The 17,059-nt window shown below is 40.2% G+C and overlaps 10 non-coding genes across 10 annotated transcripts; all 10 read left to right on the forward strand.

The window, feature by feature from the left end:
* Positions 1–530: 530 nt before the first annotated feature.
* Trnai-uau (transfer RNA isoleucine (anticodon UAU)) lies at positions 531–615 on the forward strand. The gene is given in 2 exon segments: positions 531–568; positions 580–615. It is a non-coding gene; the product is annotated as a tRNA-Ile (tRNA).
* Positions 616–694: 79 nt separating this feature from the next.
* Trnai-uau (transfer RNA isoleucine (anticodon UAU)) lies at positions 695–779 on the forward strand. The gene is given in 2 exon segments: positions 695–732; positions 744–779. It is a non-coding gene; the product is annotated as a tRNA-Ile (tRNA).
* A 1,391-nt stretch (positions 780–2,170) lies between these two features.
* Trnai-uau (transfer RNA isoleucine (anticodon UAU)) lies at positions 2,171–2,255 on the forward strand. The gene is given in 2 exon segments: positions 2,171–2,208; positions 2,220–2,255. It is a non-coding gene; the product is annotated as a tRNA-Ile (tRNA).
* Positions 2,256–3,101: 846 nt separating this feature from the next.
* Trnai-uau (transfer RNA isoleucine (anticodon UAU)) lies at positions 3,102–3,186 on the forward strand. Its single transcript is given in 2 exon segments — positions 3,102–3,139; positions 3,151–3,186. It is a non-coding gene; the product is annotated as a tRNA-Ile (tRNA).
* A 1,666-nt stretch (positions 3,187–4,852) lies between these two features.
* On the forward strand, positions 4,853–4,937 carry Trnai-uau (transfer RNA isoleucine (anticodon UAU)). The gene is given in 2 exon segments: positions 4,853–4,890; positions 4,902–4,937. It is a non-coding gene; the product is annotated as a tRNA-Ile (tRNA).
* Positions 4,938–7,476: 2,539 nt separating this feature from the next.
* Positions 7,477–7,561, forward strand: Trnai-uau (transfer RNA isoleucine (anticodon UAU)). The gene is given in 2 exon segments: positions 7,477–7,514; positions 7,526–7,561. It is a non-coding gene; the product is annotated as a tRNA-Ile (tRNA).
* A 3,687-nt stretch (positions 7,562–11,248) lies between these two features.
* Trnai-uau (transfer RNA isoleucine (anticodon UAU)) lies at positions 11,249–11,333 on the forward strand. Its single transcript is given in 2 exon segments — positions 11,249–11,286; positions 11,298–11,333. It is a non-coding gene; the product is annotated as a tRNA-Ile (tRNA).
* A 1,555-nt stretch (positions 11,334–12,888) lies between these two features.
* Trnai-uau (transfer RNA isoleucine (anticodon UAU)) lies at positions 12,889–12,973 on the forward strand. The gene is given in 2 exon segments: positions 12,889–12,926; positions 12,938–12,973. It is a non-coding gene; the product is annotated as a tRNA-Ile (tRNA).
* Positions 12,974–15,840: 2,867 nt separating this feature from the next.
* Trnal-uaa (transfer RNA leucine (anticodon UAA)) lies at positions 15,841–15,925 on the forward strand. Its single transcript is given in 2 exon segments — positions 15,841–15,878; positions 15,890–15,925. It is a non-coding gene; the product is annotated as a tRNA-Leu (tRNA).
* Positions 15,926–16,824: 899 nt separating this feature from the next.
* On the forward strand, positions 16,825–16,909 carry Trnai-uau (transfer RNA isoleucine (anticodon UAU)). The gene is given in 2 exon segments: positions 16,825–16,862; positions 16,874–16,909. It is a non-coding gene; the product is annotated as a tRNA-Ile (tRNA).
* The last annotated feature ends 150 nt before the right edge of the window (positions 16,910–17,059 follow it).

The following is a 17,059-nucleotide window of genomic DNA, read 5'->3' on the forward strand; positions in this document are numbered from 1 at the left end:
GGAATGGCAAAAATTTGCCACAAATATCTAAAGCACAAGCTCCAGTGGCGCAATCGGTTAGTGCGCTGTACTTATAAACAGTATGAGATGCAGAGGCTGTGAGTTCGAGCCTCACCTTGACCACGTTTTTATTGGGTTACAAAACAAAATGTTAGTAGAAAGTCGGAATGGGAAAAGTTTGTCACAAATACCGAAATCACAAGCTCCAGTGGTGCAATTGGTTAGTGAGCTGTACTTAAAAACAGTATGAGATGCAGAGGCTGTGAGTTCGAGCCTCACCTGGAGCACATTTTTATTGTGTTACAAAACATAATGTTAGTAGAAAGTCGCAATGGAAAATTTTGGTGATTTGTACCTAAATCTCAAGCTCCAGTCATGCAATTGGTAAGTGCGCTGAACTTATAATCAGTATGACATGCAGAGACTGTGAGTTCGAACATCACCTGGAGCACAATTTTATTGTGTTACAAAACATAATGTTAGTAGAAATTCGGAATGGCAAATTGTTGTCACAAATATCTCAGCCGCAAGCTCCAGTGGCGCAATCGGTTAGCGCGCTGTACTTATAAACAGTATGAGATGCAGAGGCTGTGAGTTCGAGCCTCACCTGAAGCAAAGCTTTATTGTGTTACAAAACATAATGTTAGTGGAAATTCGCAATGGCAAATTTTTGTCACAAATATCTAAACCACAAGCTCCAGTGGCGCAATCGGTTAGCGCGCTGTACTTATAAACAGTATGAGATGCAGAGGCTGTGAGTTCGAGCCTCACCTGGAGCACATTTTTATTGTGTTACTAAACATTATGATAGTAGAAAGTCGTAATGGGAAAGTTTTGTCACAAATATCTAAACCACAAGCTCCAGTGGTGCAATCGGTTAGTGCGCTGTACTTAAAAACAGTATGAGATGCAGATGCTGTGAGTTCGAGCCTCACCCGGAGCACATTATTATTGTGTTACAAAACACGATGTTAGTAGAAATTCGCAAGGGAAATATTTGGTGAATTGCACCCAAATAACAAGCTCCAGTCATGCAAATGGTTAGTGTGCTAATCTTATAAACAGTATGAGATTCAGAGGCTGTGAGATCGAGCCTCACCTTGACCACATTTTTATTGTGTTACAAAACAAAATGTTAGTAGAAAGTCGCAATGGGAAAAGTTTGTCACAAATACCGAAATCACAAGCTCCAGTGGTGCAATTGGTTAGTGAGCTGTACTTAAAAACAGTATGAGATGCAGAGGCTGTGAGTTCGAGCCTCACCTGGAGCACATTTTTATTGTTTTACAAAACATAATGTTAGTAGAAAGTCGCAATGGAAAAATTTGGTGATTTGTACCTTAATCTCAAGCTCCAGTCATGCAATTGGTAAGTGCGCTGAACTTATAATCAGTATGACATGCAGAGACTGTGAGTTCGAGCCTCACCTGGAGCACATTTTTATTGTGTTACAAAACATAATGTTAGTAGAAATTCGGAATGGCAAATTTTTGTCACAAATATCTAAACCACAAGCTCCAGTGGCGCAATCGGTTAGTGCGCTGTACTTATAAACAGTATGAGATGCAGAGGCTGTGAGTTCGAGCCTCACCTGGACCACACTTTTATTGTGTTACAAAACATAATGTTAGTAGAAATTCGGAATGGCAAATTTTTGTCACAAATATCTAAACCACAAGCTCCAGTGGCGCAATCGGTTAGCGCGCTGTACTTATAAACAGTATGAGATGCAGAGGCTGTGAGTTCGAGCTTCACCTGGAGCACATTATTATTGTGTTAGAAAACATAATATCAGTAGAAATTCGCAACGGGAAATTTTTGTCACAAATATCTAAATCACAAGCTCCAGTATTGCAATCGGTTAGTGAGCTGTACCTAAAAACAGTAGGAGATGCAGAGGCTGTGAGTTCGAGCCTCACCTGGAGCACATTTTTATTGTTTTACAAAACATAATATTAGTAGAAAGTCGCAATGGAAAAATTTGGTGATTTGTACCTAAATCTCAAGCTCCAGTCATGCAATTGGTTAGTGCGCTGAACTTATAATCAGTATGACATGCAGAGACTGTGAGTTCGAGCTTCACCTGGAGCACAATTTTATTGTTTTACAAAACATAATGTTAGTAGAAATTCGGAATGGCAAATTTTTGTCACAAATATCTCAACCACAAGCTCCAGTGGCGCAATCGGTTAGCGCGCTGTACTTATAAACAGTATGAGATGCAGAGGCTGTGAGTTCGAGCCTCACCTGGAGCACATTATTATTGTGTTACAAAACATAATGTTAGTAGGAAGTCGTAATCGGAAAATTTTGTAACAAATATCTAAACCACAAGCTCCAGTGGTGCAATCGGTTAGTGCGCTGTCCTTATAAACAGTATGAGATGCAGAGGCTGTGAGTTCGAGCCTCACCTGGAGCAAAACTTCATTGTGTTACAAAACATAATATCAGTAGAAATTCGGAATGGCAAATTTTTGTCACAAATATCTCAACCACAAGCTCCAGTGGCGCAATCGGTTAGCGCGCTGTACTTATAAACAGTATGAGATGCAGAGGCTGTGAGTTCGAGCTTCACCTGGAGCACATTATAATTGTGTTACAAAACATAATATCAGTAGAAATTCGCAACGGGAAATTTTTGTCACAAATATCTAAATCACAAGCTCCAGTGGTGCAATCGGTTAGTGCGCTGTACTTATAAACAGTATGAGATGCAGAGGCTGTGAGTTCGAGCCTCACCTGGAGCACATTATTATTGTGTTACAAAACATAATGTTAGTAGGAAGTCGTAATCGGAAAATTCTGTCACAAATATCTAAACCACAAGCTCCAGTGGTGCAATCGGTTGTGCGCTGTCCTTATAAACAGTATGAGATGCAGAGGCTGTGAGATCGAGCCTCACCTTGACCACATTTTTATTGTGTTACAAAACAAAATGTTAGTAGAAAGTCGCAATGGGAAAAGTTTGTCACAAATACCGAAATCACAACAGAGGCTGTGAGTTCGAGCCTCACCTGGAGCAAAACTTTATTGTGTTACAAAACATGATGTTAGTGGAAATTCGCAATGGAAAATTTTTGTCACAAGTATCTAAACCACAAGCTCCAGTGGTGCAATCGGTTAGCGCGCTGTACTTATAAACAGTATGAGATGCAGAGGCTGTGAGTTCGAGCCTCACCTGGAGCACATTTTTATTGTGTTACAAAACATAGTGTCAGTAGAAATTTGCAATGGAAAAATTTGGTGATTTGTACCCAAATCACAAGCTCCAGTCGTGCAAATGGTTAGTGTGCTGATCTTATAATCAGTATGACATGCAGAGGCTGTGAGTTCGAGCCTCACCTGGAGCACATTTTTATTGCGTTACAAAACATAATGTTAGTAAAAATTCGCAATGGCAAATTTTTGTCACAAATACATAAACCACAAGATCCAGTGGTGCAATCGGTTAGCGCGCTGTACATATAAACAGTATGAGATGCAGAGGCTGTGAGATCGAGCCTCACCGCGAGCACATTATTATTGTGTTACAAAACATAATGTTAGTAGAAAGTCGCAATTGGAAAAATTTGCCACAAATATCTAAAGCACAAGCTCCAGTGGTGCAATCGGTTAGTGCGCTGTACTTATAAACAGTATGAGATGCACAGGCTGTGAGTTCGAGCCTCACCTTGACCACATTTTTATTGTGTTACAAAACAAAATGTTAGTAGAAAGTCGCAATGGGAAAAGTTTGTCACAAATACCGAAATCACAAGCTCCAGTGGTGCAATTGGTTAGTGAGCTGTACTTAAAAACAGTATGAGATGCAGAGGCTGTGAGTTCGAGCCTCACCTGGAGCACATTTTTATTGTTTTACAAAACATAATGTTAGTAGAAAGTCGAAATGGAAAAATTTGGTGATTTGTACTTAAATCTCAAGCTCCAGTCATGCAATTGGTAAGTGCGCTGAACTTATAATCAGTATGACATGCAGAGACTGTGAGTTCGAGCCTCACCTGGAGCACATTTTTATTGTGTTACAAAACATAATGTTAGTAGAAATTCGGAATGGCAAATTTTTGTCACAAATATTTCAACCACAAGCTCCAGTGGTGCAATCGGTTAGTGCGCTGTACTTATAAACAGTATGAGATGCAGAGGCTGCGAGTTCGAGCCTCACCTGGAGCACATTTTTATTGTGTTACAAAACATAATGTTAGTAGGAAGTCGTAATCGGAAAATTCTGTCACAAATATCTAAACCACAAGCTCCAGTGGTGCAATCGGTTAGTGCGCTGTACTTATAAACAGTATGAGATGCAGAGGCTGTGAGTTCGAGCCTCACCTGGAGCAAAACTTTATTGTGTTACAAAACATAATGTTAGTAGAAATTCGCAATGGCAAAGTTTTGTCACAAATATCTAAACCACAAGCTCCAGTGGCGCAATTGGTTAGCGCGCTGTACTTATAAACAGTATGAGATGCAGAGGCTGTGAGTTCGAGCTTCACCTGGAGCACATTATTATTGTGTTACAAAACATAATATCAGTAGAAATTCGCAACGGGAAACTTTTGTCACAAATATCTAAATCACAAGCTCCAGTGGTGCAATCGGTTGTGCGCTGTCCTTATAAACAGTATGAGATGCAGAGGCTGTGAGATCGAGCCTCACCTTGACCACATTTTTATTGTGTTACAAAACAAAATGTTAGTAGAAAGTCGCAATGGGAAAAGTTTGTCACAAATACCGAAATCACAACAGAGGCTGTGAGTTCGAGCCTCACCTGGAGCAAAACTTTATTGTGTTACAAAACATGATGTTAGTGGAAATTCGCAATGGAAAATTTTTGTCACAAGTATCTAAACCACAAGCTCCAGTGGTGCAATCGGTTAGCGCGCTGTACTTATAAACAGTATGAGATGCAGAGGCTGTGAGTTCGAGCCTCACCTGGAGCACATTTTTATTGTGTTACAAAACATAGTGTCAGTAGAAATTTGCAATGGAAAAATTTGGTGATTTGTACCCAAATCACAAGCTCCAGTCGTGCAAATGGTTAGTGTGCTGATCTTATAATCAGTATGACATGCAGAGGCTGTGAGTTCGAGCCTCACCTGGAGCACATTTTTATTGCGTTACAAAACATAATGTTAGTAAAAATTCGCAATGGCAAATTTTTGTCACAAATACATAAACCACAAGATCCAGTGGTGCAATCGGTTAGCGCGCTGTACATATAAACAGTATGAGATGCAGAGGCTGTGAGATCGAGCCTCACCGCGAGCACATTATTATTGTGTTACAAAACATAATGTTAGTAGAAAGTCGCAATTGGAAAAATTTGCCACAAATATCTAAAGCACAAGCTCCAGTGGTGCAATCGGTTAGTGCGCTGTACTTATAAACAGTATGAGATGCACAGGCTGTGAGTTCGAGCCTCACCTTGACCACATTTTTATTGTGTTACAAAACAAAATGTTAGTAGAAAGTCGCAATGGGAAAAGTTTGTCACAAATACCGAAATCACAAGCTCCAGTGGTGCAATTGGTTAGTGAGCTGTACTTAAAAACAGTATGAGATGCAGAGGCTGTGAGTTCGAGCCTCACCTGGAGCACATTTTTATTGTTTTACAAAACATAATGTTAGTAGAAAGTCGAAATGGAAAAATTTGGTGATTTGTACTTAAATCTCAAGCTCCAGTCATGCAATTGGTAAGTGCGCTGAACTTATAATCAGTATGACATGCAGAGACTGTGAGTTCGAGCCTCACCTGGAGCACATTTTTATTGTGTTACAAAACATAATGTTAGTAGAAATTCGGAATGGCAAATTTTTGTCACAAATATTTCAACCACAAGCTCCAGTGGTGCAATCGGTTAGTGCGCTGTACTTATAAACAGTATGAGATGCAGAGGCTGCGAGTTCGAGCCTCACCTGGAGCACATTTTTATTGTGTTACAAAACATAATGTTAGTAGGAAGTCGTAATCGGAAAATTCTGTCACAAATATCTAAACCACAAGCTCCAGTGGTGCAATCGGTTAGTGCGCTGTACTTATAAACAGTATGAGATGCAGAGGCTGTGAGTTCGAGCCTCACCTGGAGCAAAACTTTATTGTGTTACAAAACATAATGTTAGTAGAAATTCGCAATGGCAAAGTTTTGTCACAAATATCTAAACCACAAGCTCCAGTGGCGCAATTGGTTAGCGCGCTGTACTTATAAACAGTATGAGATGCAGAGGCTGTGAGTTCGAGCTTCACCTGGAGCACATTATTATTGTGTTACAAAACATAATATCAGTAGAAATTCGCAACGGGAAACTTTTGTCACAAATATCTAAATCACAAGCTCCAGTGGTGCAATCGGTTAGTGCGCTGTACTTATAAACAGTATGAGATGCAGAGGCTGTGAGTTCGATCCTCGCCTGGAGCACATTATTATTGTGTTACAAAACATAATGTTAGTAGGAAGTCGTAATCGGAAAATTCTGTCACAAATATCTGAACCACAAGCTCCAGTGGTGCAATCGGTTAGTGCGCTGTACTTATAAACAGTATGAGATGCAGAGGCTGTGAGTTCGAGCCTCACCTGGAGCACATAATTATTGTGTTACAAAACATGATGTTAGTAGAAATTCGCAATGGGAATATTTGGTGAATTGTACCCAAATCACAAGCTCCAGTCATGCAAATGGTTAGTGTGCTAATCTTATACTCAGTATGACATGCAGAGGCTGTGAGTTCGAGCCTCACCTGGAGCACAATTTTATTGTGTTACAAAACATAATGGTAGTAGAAATTCGCAATGGCAAAACTTGGTCACAAATATCTAAACCGCAGGCTCCAGTGGTGCAATCGGTTAGCGAGCTGTACTTATAAACAGTATGGGATGCAGAGGCTGTGAGTTCGAGCCTCACCTGGAGCACATTTTTATTGTGTGACAAAACATTATGATAGTAGGAAGTCGTAATGGGAAAATTTTGTCACAAACTTCTAAACCACAAGCTCCAGTGGTGCCATCGGTTAGCGCGCTGTACTTATACACAGTATGAGATGCAGAGGCTGTGAGTTCGAGCCTCACCTGGAGCACATTTTTATTGTTTTACAAAACATAATGTTAGTAGAAATTCGGAATGGCAAATTTGTGTCACAAATATCTCAACCACAAGCTCCAGTGATGCAATCGGTTAGCGCGCTGTACTTATAAACAGTATGAGATGCAGAGGCTGTGAGTTCGAGCATCACCTGGAGCACATTATTATTGTGTTACAAAACATAATGTTAGTAGGAAGTCGTAATCGGAAAATTCTGTCACAAATATCTAAACCACAAGCTCCAGTGGTGCAATCGGTGAGTGCGCTGTCCTTATAAACAGTATGAGATGCAGAGGCTGTGAGTTCGAGCCTCACCTGGAGCAAAACTTTCTTGTGTTACAAAACATGATGTTAGTAGAAATTCGCAATGGAAAATTTTTGTCACAAATATCTAAACCACAAGCTCCAGTGGCGCAATCGGTTAGCGCGCTGTACTTATAAACAGTATGAGATGCAGAGGCTGTGAGTTCGAGCCTCACCTGGAGCACATTTTTATTGTGTTACAAAACATAGTGTCAGCAGAAATTTGCAATCGAAAAATTTGGTGATTTGTACCCAAATCACAAGCTCCAGTCGTGCAAATGGTTAGTGTGCTGATCTTATAATCAGTATGACATGCAGAGGCTGTGAGTTCGAGCCTCACCCGGAGCACATTATTATTGTGTTACAAAACATAATATCAGTAGAAATTCGCAACGGGAAATTTTTGTCACAAATATCTAAATCACAAGCTCCAGTGGTCCAATCGGTTAGTGAGCTGTCCCTAAAAACATTAGGAGATGCAGAGGCTGTGAGTTCGAACCTCACCTGGAGCACATTTTTATTGTTTTACAAAACATAATGTTAGTAGAAAGTCGCAATGGAAAAATTTGGTGATTTGTACCTAAATCTCAAGCTCCAGTCATGCAATTGGTAAGTGCGCTGAACTTATAATCAGTATGACATGCAGAGACTGTGAGTTCGAGCCTCACCTGGAGTACATTTTTATTGTGTTACAAAACATAATGTTAGTAGGAAGTCGTAATCGGAAAATTCTGTCACAAATATCTAAACCACAAGCTCCAGTGGTGCAATCGGTGAGTGCGCTGTCCTTATAAACAGTATGAGATGCAGAGGCTGTGAGTTCGAGCCTCACCTTGAGCAAAACTTTATTGTGTTACAAAACATGATGTTAGTGGAAATTCGCAATGGAAAATTTTTGTCACAAATATCTCAACCACAAGCTCCAGTGGCGCAATCGGTTAGTGCGCTGTACTTATAAACAGTATGAGATGCAGATGCTGTGAGTAGGAGCTTCACCTGGAGCACATTTTTATTGTGTTACAAAACATAATGTTAGTAGGAAGTCGTAATCGGAAAATTCTGTCACAAATATCTAAACCACAAGCTCCAGTGGTGCAATCGGTGAGTGCGCTGTCCTTATAAACAGTATGAGATGCAGAGGCTGTGAGTTCGAGCCTCACCTTGAGCAAAACTTTATTGTGTTACAAAACATGATGTTAGTGGAAATTCGCAATGGAAAATTTTTGTCACAAATATCTCAACCACAAGCTCCAGTGGCGCAATCGGTTAGTGCGCTGTACTTATAAACAGTATGAGATGCAGAGGCTGTGAGTTCGAGCCTCACCTTGAGCAAAACTTTATTGTGTTACAAAACATAATGTTAGTAGAAATTTGGAATGGCAAATTTTTGTCACAAATATTTCAACCACAAGCTCCAGTGGCGCAATGGGTTGGTGCGCTGTACTTATAAACAGTATGAGATGCAGAGGCTGTGAGTTCGAGCCTCACCTGGAGCACATAATTATTGTGTTACAAAACATGATGTTAGTAGAAATTCGCAATGGAAATATTTGGTGAATTGTACCCAAATCACAAGCTCCAGTCATGCAAATGGTTAGTGTGCTAATCTTATACTCAGTATGACATGCAGAGGCTGTGAGTTCGAGCCTCACCTGGAGCACAATTTTATTGTGTTACAAAACATAATGGTAGTAGAAATTCGCAATGGCAAAATTTGGTCACAAATATCTAAACCGCAAGCTCCAGTGGTGCAATCGGTTAGCGAGCTGTCCTTATAAACAGTATGGGATGCAGAGGCTGTGAGTTCGAGCCTCACCTGGAGCACATTTTTATTGTGTGACAAAACATTATGATAGTAGGAATTCGTAATGGGAAAATTTTGTCACAAATTTCTAATCCACAAGCTCCAGTGGTGCAATCGGTTAGCGCGCTGTACTTATAAACAGTATGAGATGCAGAGGCTGTGAGTTCGAGCCCCACCTGGAGCACATTTTTATTGTTTTACAAAACATAATGTTAGTAGAAAGTCGAAATGGAAAAATTTGGTGATTTGTACTTAAATCTCAAGCTCCAGTCATGCAATTGGTAAGTGCGCTGAACTTATAATCAGTATGACATGCAGAGACTGTGAGTTCGAGCCTCACCTGGAGCACATTTTTATTGTGTTACAAAACATAATGTTAGTAGAAATTCGGAATGGCAAATTTTTGTCACAAATATTTCAACCACAAGCTCCAGTGGTGCAATCGGTTAGTGCGCTGTACTTATAAACAGTATGAGATGCAGAGGCTGTGAGTTCGAGCCTCACCTGGAGCACATTTTTATTGTGTTACAAAACATAATGTTAGTAGGAAGTCGTAATCGGAAAATTCTGTCACAAAAATCTAAACCACAAGCTCCAGTGGTGCAATCGGTTAGTGCGCTGTACTTATAAACAGTATGAGATGCAGAGGCTGTGAGTTCGAGCCTCACCTGGAGCAAAACTTTATTGTGTTACAAAACATAATGTTAGTAGAAATTCGCAATGGCAAATTTTTGTCACAAATATCTAAACCACAAGCTCCAGTGGCGCAATTGGTTAGCGCGCTGTACTTATAAACAGTATGAGATGCAGAGGCTGTGAGTTCGAGCTTCACCTGGAGCACATTATTATTGTGTTACAAAACATAATATCAGTAGAAATTCGCAACGGGAAACTTTTGTCACAAATATCTAAATCACAAGCTCCAGTGGTGCAATCGGTTAGTGCGCTGTACTTATAAACAGTATGAGATGCAGAGGCTGTGAGTTCGATCCTCGCCTGGAGCACATTATTATTGTGTTACAAAACATAATGTTAGTAGGAAGTCGTAATCGGAAAATTCTGTCACAAATATCTGAACCACAAGCTCCAGTGATGCAATCGGTTAGTGCGCTGTACTTATAAACAGTATGAGATGCAGAGGCTGTGAGTTCGAGCCTCACCTGGAGCACATAATTATTGTGTTACAAAACATGATGTTAGTAGAAATTCGCAATGGAAATATTTGGTGAATTGTACCCAAATCACAAGCTCCAGTCATGCAAATGGTTAGTGTGCTAATCTTATACTCAGTATGACATGCAGAGGCTGTGAGTTCGAGCCTCACCTGGAGCACAATTTTATTGTGTTACAAAACATAATGGTAGTAGAAATTCGCAATGGCAAAACTTGGTCACAAATATCTAAACCGCAGGCTCCAGTGGTGCAATCGGTTAGCGAGCTGTACTTATAAACAGTTTGGGATGCAGAGGCTGTGAGTTCGAGCCTCACCTGGAGCACATTTTTATTGTGTGACAAAACATTATGATAGTAGGAAGTCGTAATGGGAAAATTTTGTCACAAACTTCTAAACCACAAGCTCCAGTGGTGCCATCGGTTAGCGCGCTGTACTTATACACAGTATGAGATGCAGAGGCTGTGAGTTCGAGCCTCACCTGGAGCACATTTTTATTGTTTTACAAAACATAATGTTAGTAGAAATTCGGAATGGCAAATTTGTGTCACAAATATCTCAACCACAAGCTCCAGTGATGCAATCGGTTAGCGCGCTGTACTTATAAACAGTATGAGATGCAGAGGCTGTGAGTTCGAGCATCACCTGGAGCACATTATTATTGTGTTACAAAACATAATGTTAGTAGGAAGTCGTAATCGGAAAATTCTGTCACAAATATCTAAACCACAAGCTCCAGTGGTGCAATCGGTGAGTGCGCTGTCCTTATAAACAGTATGAGATGCAGAGGCTGTGAGTTCGAGCCTCACCTGGAGCAAAACTTTCTTGTGTTACAAAACATGATGTTAGTAGAAATTCGCAATGGAAAATTTTTGTCACAAATATCTAAACCACAAGCTCCAGTGGCGCAATCGGTTAGCGCGCTGTACTTATAAACAGTATGAGATGCAGAGGCTGTGAGTTCGAGCCTCACCTGGAGCACATTTTTATTGTGTTACAAAACATAGTGTCAGTAGAAATTTGCAATCGAAAAATTTGGTGATTTGTACCCAAATCACAAGCTCCAGTCGTGCAAATGGTTAGTGTGCTGATCTTATAATCAGTATGACATGCAGAGGCTGTGAGTTCGAGCCTCACCTGGAGCACATTATTATTGTGTTACAAAACATAATATCAGTAGAAATTCGCAACGGGAAATTTTTGTCACAAATATCTAAATCACAAGCTCCAGTGGTCCAATCGGTTAGTGAGCTGTCCCTAAAAACATTAGGAGATGCAGAGGCTGTGAGTTCGAACCTCACCTGGAGCACATTTTTATTGTTTTACAAAACATAATGTTAGTAGAAAGTCGCAATGGAAAAATTTGGTGATTTGTACCTAAATCTCAAGCTCCAGTCATGCAATTGGTAAGTGCGCTGAACTTATAATCAGTATGACATGCAGAGACTGTGAGTTCGAGCCTCACCTGGGGCACATTTTTATTGTGTTACAAAACATAATGTTAGTAGAAATTCGGAATGGCAAATTTTTGTCACAAATTATTCAACCACAAGCTCCAGTGGCGCAATCGGTTAGTGCGCTGTACTTATAAACAGTATGAGATGCAGAGGCTGTGAGTTCGAGCCTCACCTGGAGCACATAATTATTGTGTTACAAAACATGATGTTAGTAGAAATTCGCAATGGAAATATTTGGTGAATTGTACCCAAATCACAAGCTCCAGTCATGCAAATGGTTAGTGTGCTAATCTTATACTCAGTATGACATGCAGAGGCTGTGAGTTCGAGCCTCACCTGGAGCACAATTTTATTGTGTTACAAAACATAATGGTAGTAGAAATTCGCAATGGCAAAATTTGGTCACAAATATCTAAACCGCAAGCTCCAGTGGTGCAATCGGTTAGCGAGCTGTACTTATAAACAGTATGGGATGCAGAGGCTGTGAGTTCGAGCCTCACCTGGAGCACATTTTTATTGTGTGACAAAACATTATGATAGTAGGAAGTCGTAATGGGAAAATTTTGTCACAAATTTCTGAACCACAAGCTCCAGTGGTGCCATCGGTTAGCGCGCTGTACTTATAAACAGTATGAGATGCAGATGCTGTGAGTTGGAGCTTCACCTGGAGCACATTTTTATTGTGTTACAAAACATAATGTTAGTAGGAAGTCGTAATCGGAAAATTCTGTCACAAATATCTAAACCACAAGCTCCAGTGGTGCAATCGGTGAGTGCGCTGTCCTTATAAACAGTATGAGATGCAGAGGCTGTGAGTTCGAGCCTCACCTTGAGCAAAACTTTATTGTGTTACAAAACATGATGTTAGTGGAAATTCGCAATGGAAAATTTTTGTCACAAATATCTCAACCACAAGCTCCAGTGGCGCAATCGGTTAGTGCGCTGTACTTATAAACAGTATGAGATGCAGAGGCTGTGAGTTCGAGCCTCACCTTGAGCAAAACTTTATTGTGTTACAAAACATAATGTTAGTAGAAATTCGGAATGGCAAATTTTTGTCACAAATATTTCAACCACAAGCTCCAGTGGCGCAATTGGTTAGTGCGCTGTACTTATAAACAGTATGAGATGCAGAGGCTGTGAGTTCGAGCCTCACCTGGAGCACATAATTATTGTGTTACAAAACATGATGTTAGTAGAAATTCGCAATGGAAATATTTGGTGAATTGTACCCAAATCACAAGCTCCAGTCATGCAAATGGTTAGTGTGCTAATCTTATACTCAGTATGACATGCAGAGGCTGTGAGTTCGAGCCTCACCTGGAGCACAATTTTATTGTGTTACAAAACATAATGGTAGTAGAAATTCGCAATGGCAAAATTTGGTCACAAATATCTAAACCGCAAGCTCCAGTGGTGCAATCGGTTAGCGAGCTGTACTTATAAACAGTATGGGATGCAGAGGCTGTGAGTTCGAGCCTCACCTGGAGCACATTTTTATTGTGTGACAAAACATTATGATAGTAGGAATTCGTAATGGGAAAATTTTGTCACAAATTTCTAATCCACAAGCTCCAGTGGTGCAATCGGTTAGCGCGCTGTACTTATAAACAGTATGAGATGCAGAGGCTGTGAGTTCGAGCCCCACCTGGAGCACATTTTTATTGTTTTACAAAACATAATGTTAGTAGAAATTCGGAATGGCAAATTTTTGTCACAAATATCTCAACCACAAGCTCCAGTGGTGCAATCGGTTAGTGCGCTGTACTTATAAACAGTATGAGATGCAGAGGCTGTGAGTTCGAGCCTCACCTGGAGCAAAACTTTATTGTGTTACAAAACATAATGTTAGTGGAAGTTCGCAATGGCAAATTTTTGTCATAAATATCTAAACCACAAGCTCCAGTGGCGCAATCGGTTAGCGCGCTGTACTTATAAACAGTATGAGATGCAGAGGCTGTGAGTTCGAGCCTCACCCGGAGCACATTATTATTGTGTTACAAAACATAATATCAGTAGAAATTCGCAACGGGAAAATTTTGTCACAAATATCTAAATCACAAGCTCCAGTGGTGCAATCGGTTAGTGAGCTGTACCTAAAAACAGTAGGAGATGCAGAGGCTGTGAGTTCGAACCTCACCTGGAGCACATTTTTATTGTTTTACAAAACATAATATTAGTAGAAAGTCGCAATGGAAAAATTTGGTGATTTGTTCCTAAATCTCAAGCTCCAGTCATGCAATTGGTTAGTGCGCTGAACTTATAATCAGCATGACATGCAGAGACTGTGAGTTCGAGCCTCACCTGGAGCACATTTTTATTGTTTTACAAAACATAATGTTAGTAGAAAGTCGGAATGGGAAAAGTTTGTCACAAATACCGAAATCACAAGCTCCAGTGGTGCAATTGGTTAGTGAGCTGTACTTAAAAACAGTATGAGATGCAGAGGCTGTGAGTTCGAGCCTCACCTGCAGCACATTTTTATTGTTTTACAAAACATAATGTTAGTAGAAAGTCGCAATGGAAAATTTTGGTGATTTGTACCTAAATCTCAAGCTCCAGTCATGCAATTGGTACGTGCGCTGAACTTATAATCAGTATGACATGCAGAGACTGTGAGTTCGAGCCTCACCTGGAGCACATTTTTATTGTGTTACAAAACATAATGTTAGTAGAAATTCGGAATGGCAAATTGTTGTCACAAATATCTCAACCGCAAGCTCCAGTGGCGCAATCGGTTAGTGCGCTGTACTTATAAACAGTATGAGATGCAGAGGCTGTGAGTTGGAACCTCACCTGGAGCACATTTTTATTGTTTTACAAAACATAATATTAGTAGAAAGTCGCAATGGAAAAATTTGGTGATTTGTACCTAAATCTCAAGCTCCAGTCATGCAATTGGTTAGTCCGCTGAACTTATAATCAGTATGACATGCAGAGACTGTGAGTTCGAGCTTCACCTGGAGCACAATTTTATTGTTTTACAAAACATAATGTTAGTAGAAATTCGGAATGGCAAATTTTTGTCACAAATATCTCAACCACAAGCTCCAGTGGTGCAATCGGTTAGCGTGCTGTACTTATAAACAGTATGAGATGCAGAGGCTGTGAGTTCGAGCCTCACCTGGAGCACATTATTATTGTGTTACAAAACATAATGTTAGTAGGAAGTCGTAATCGGAAAATTCTGTCACAAATATCTAAACCACAAGCTCCAGTGGTGCAATCGGTTAGTGCGCTGTACTTATAAACAGTATGAGATGCAGAGGCTGTGAGTTGGAACCTCACCTGGAGCACATTTTTATTGTTTTACAAAACATAATATTAGTAGATAGTCGCAATGGAAAAATTTGGTGATTTGTTCCTAAATCACAAGCTCCAGTCATGCAATTGGTTAGTGCGCTGAACTGATAATCAGTATGACATGCAGAGGCTGTGAGTTCGAGCCTCACCTGGAGCACATTTTTATTGTTTTGCAAAACATAATGTTAGTAGAAATTCGGAATGGCAAATTTTTGTCACAAATATCTCAACCACAAGCTCCAGTGGTGCAATCGGTTAGCGTGCTGTACTTATAAACAGTATGAGATGCAGAGGCTGTGAGTTCGAGCCTCACCGCGAGCACATTATTATTGTGTTACAAAACATTATGATAGTAGAAATTCGGAATGGCAAATTTTTGTCACAAATATCTCAACCACAAGCTCCAGTGGTGCAATCGGTTAGCGTGCTGTACTTATAAACAGTATGAGATGCAGAGGCTGTGAGTTCGAGCCTCACCTGGAGCACATTATTATTGTGTTACAAAACATAATGTTAGTAGGAAGTCGTAATCGGAAAATTCTGTCACAAATATCTAAACCACAAGCTCCAGTGGTGCAATCGGTTAGTGCGCTGTCCTTATAAACAGTATGAGATGCAGAGGCTGTGAGTTCGAGCCTCACCTGGAGCAAAACTTTATTGTGTTACAAAACATGATGTTAGTGGAAATTCGCAATGGAAAATTTTTGTCACAAATATCTCAACCACAAGCTCCAGTGGTGCAATCGGTTAGCGTGCTATACTTAAAAACAGTATGAGATGCAGAGGCTGTGAGTTCGAGCCTCACCTGGAGCACATTATAATTGTGTTACAAAACATAATATCAGTAGAAATTCGCAACGGGAAATTTTTGTCACAAATATCTAAATCACAAGCTCCAGTGGTGCAATCGGTTAGCGCGCTGTACTTATAAACAGTATGAGATGCAGAGGCTGTGAGTTCGAGCTTCACCTGGAGCACATTATAATTGTGTTACAAAACATAATATCAGTAGAAATTCGCAACGGGAAATTTTTGTCACAAATATCTAAATCACAAGCTCCAGTGGTGCAATCGGTTAGTGCGCTGTACTTATAAACAGTATGAGATGCAGAGGCTGTGAGTTCGAGCCTCACCTGGAGCACATTTTTATTGTGTTACAAAACATTATGATAGTAGAAAGTCGTAATGGGAAAATTTTGTCACAAATATCTAAACCAAAAGCTCCAGTGGCGCAATCGGTTAGCGCACTGTACTTATAAACATTATGAGATGCAGAGGCTGTGAGGTCGAGACTCACCTGGAGCACATTATTATTGTGTTACGAAACATAGTGTTAGTAGAACTTTGCAATGGAAAAATTTGGTGATTTGTACCCAAATCACAAGCTCCAGTCGTGCAAATGGTTAGTGTGCTGATCTTATAATCAGTATGATATGCAGAGACTGTGAGGTCGAGCCTCACCTGGACCACACTTTTATTGTGTTACAAAACATAAAGTTAGTAGAAATTCGGAATGGCAAATTTTTGTCACAAATATCTCCTCCACAAGCTCCAGTGGTGCAATCGGTTAGTGCGCTGTACTTATAAACAGTATGAGATGCAGAGGCTGTGAGTTCGAGTCTCACCTGGAGCAACACTTTATTGTGTTACAAAACATAATGTTAGTGGAAGTTCGCAATGGCAAATTTTTGTCACAAATATCTAAACCACAAGCTCCAGTGGCACAATCGGTTAGCGCGCTGTACTTATAAACAGTATGAGATGCAGAGGCTGTGAGTTCGAGCCTCACCTGGAGCACATTATTATTGTGTTACAAAACATAATATCAGTAGAAATTCGCAACGGGAAATTTTTGTCACAAATATCTAAATCACAAGCTCCAGTGGTGCAATCGGTTAGTGAGCTGTACCTAAAAACAGTAGGAGATGCAGAGGCTGTGAGTTCGAA

The sequence above is a fragment of the Watersipora subatra genome, chromosome 1 (genome assembly GCF_963576615.1).
Source record: "Watersipora subatra chromosome 1, tzWatSuba1.1, whole genome shotgun sequence".
Taxonomy (NCBI): domain Eukaryota; kingdom Metazoa; phylum Bryozoa; class Gymnolaemata; order Cheilostomatida; family Watersiporidae; genus Watersipora; species Watersipora subatra.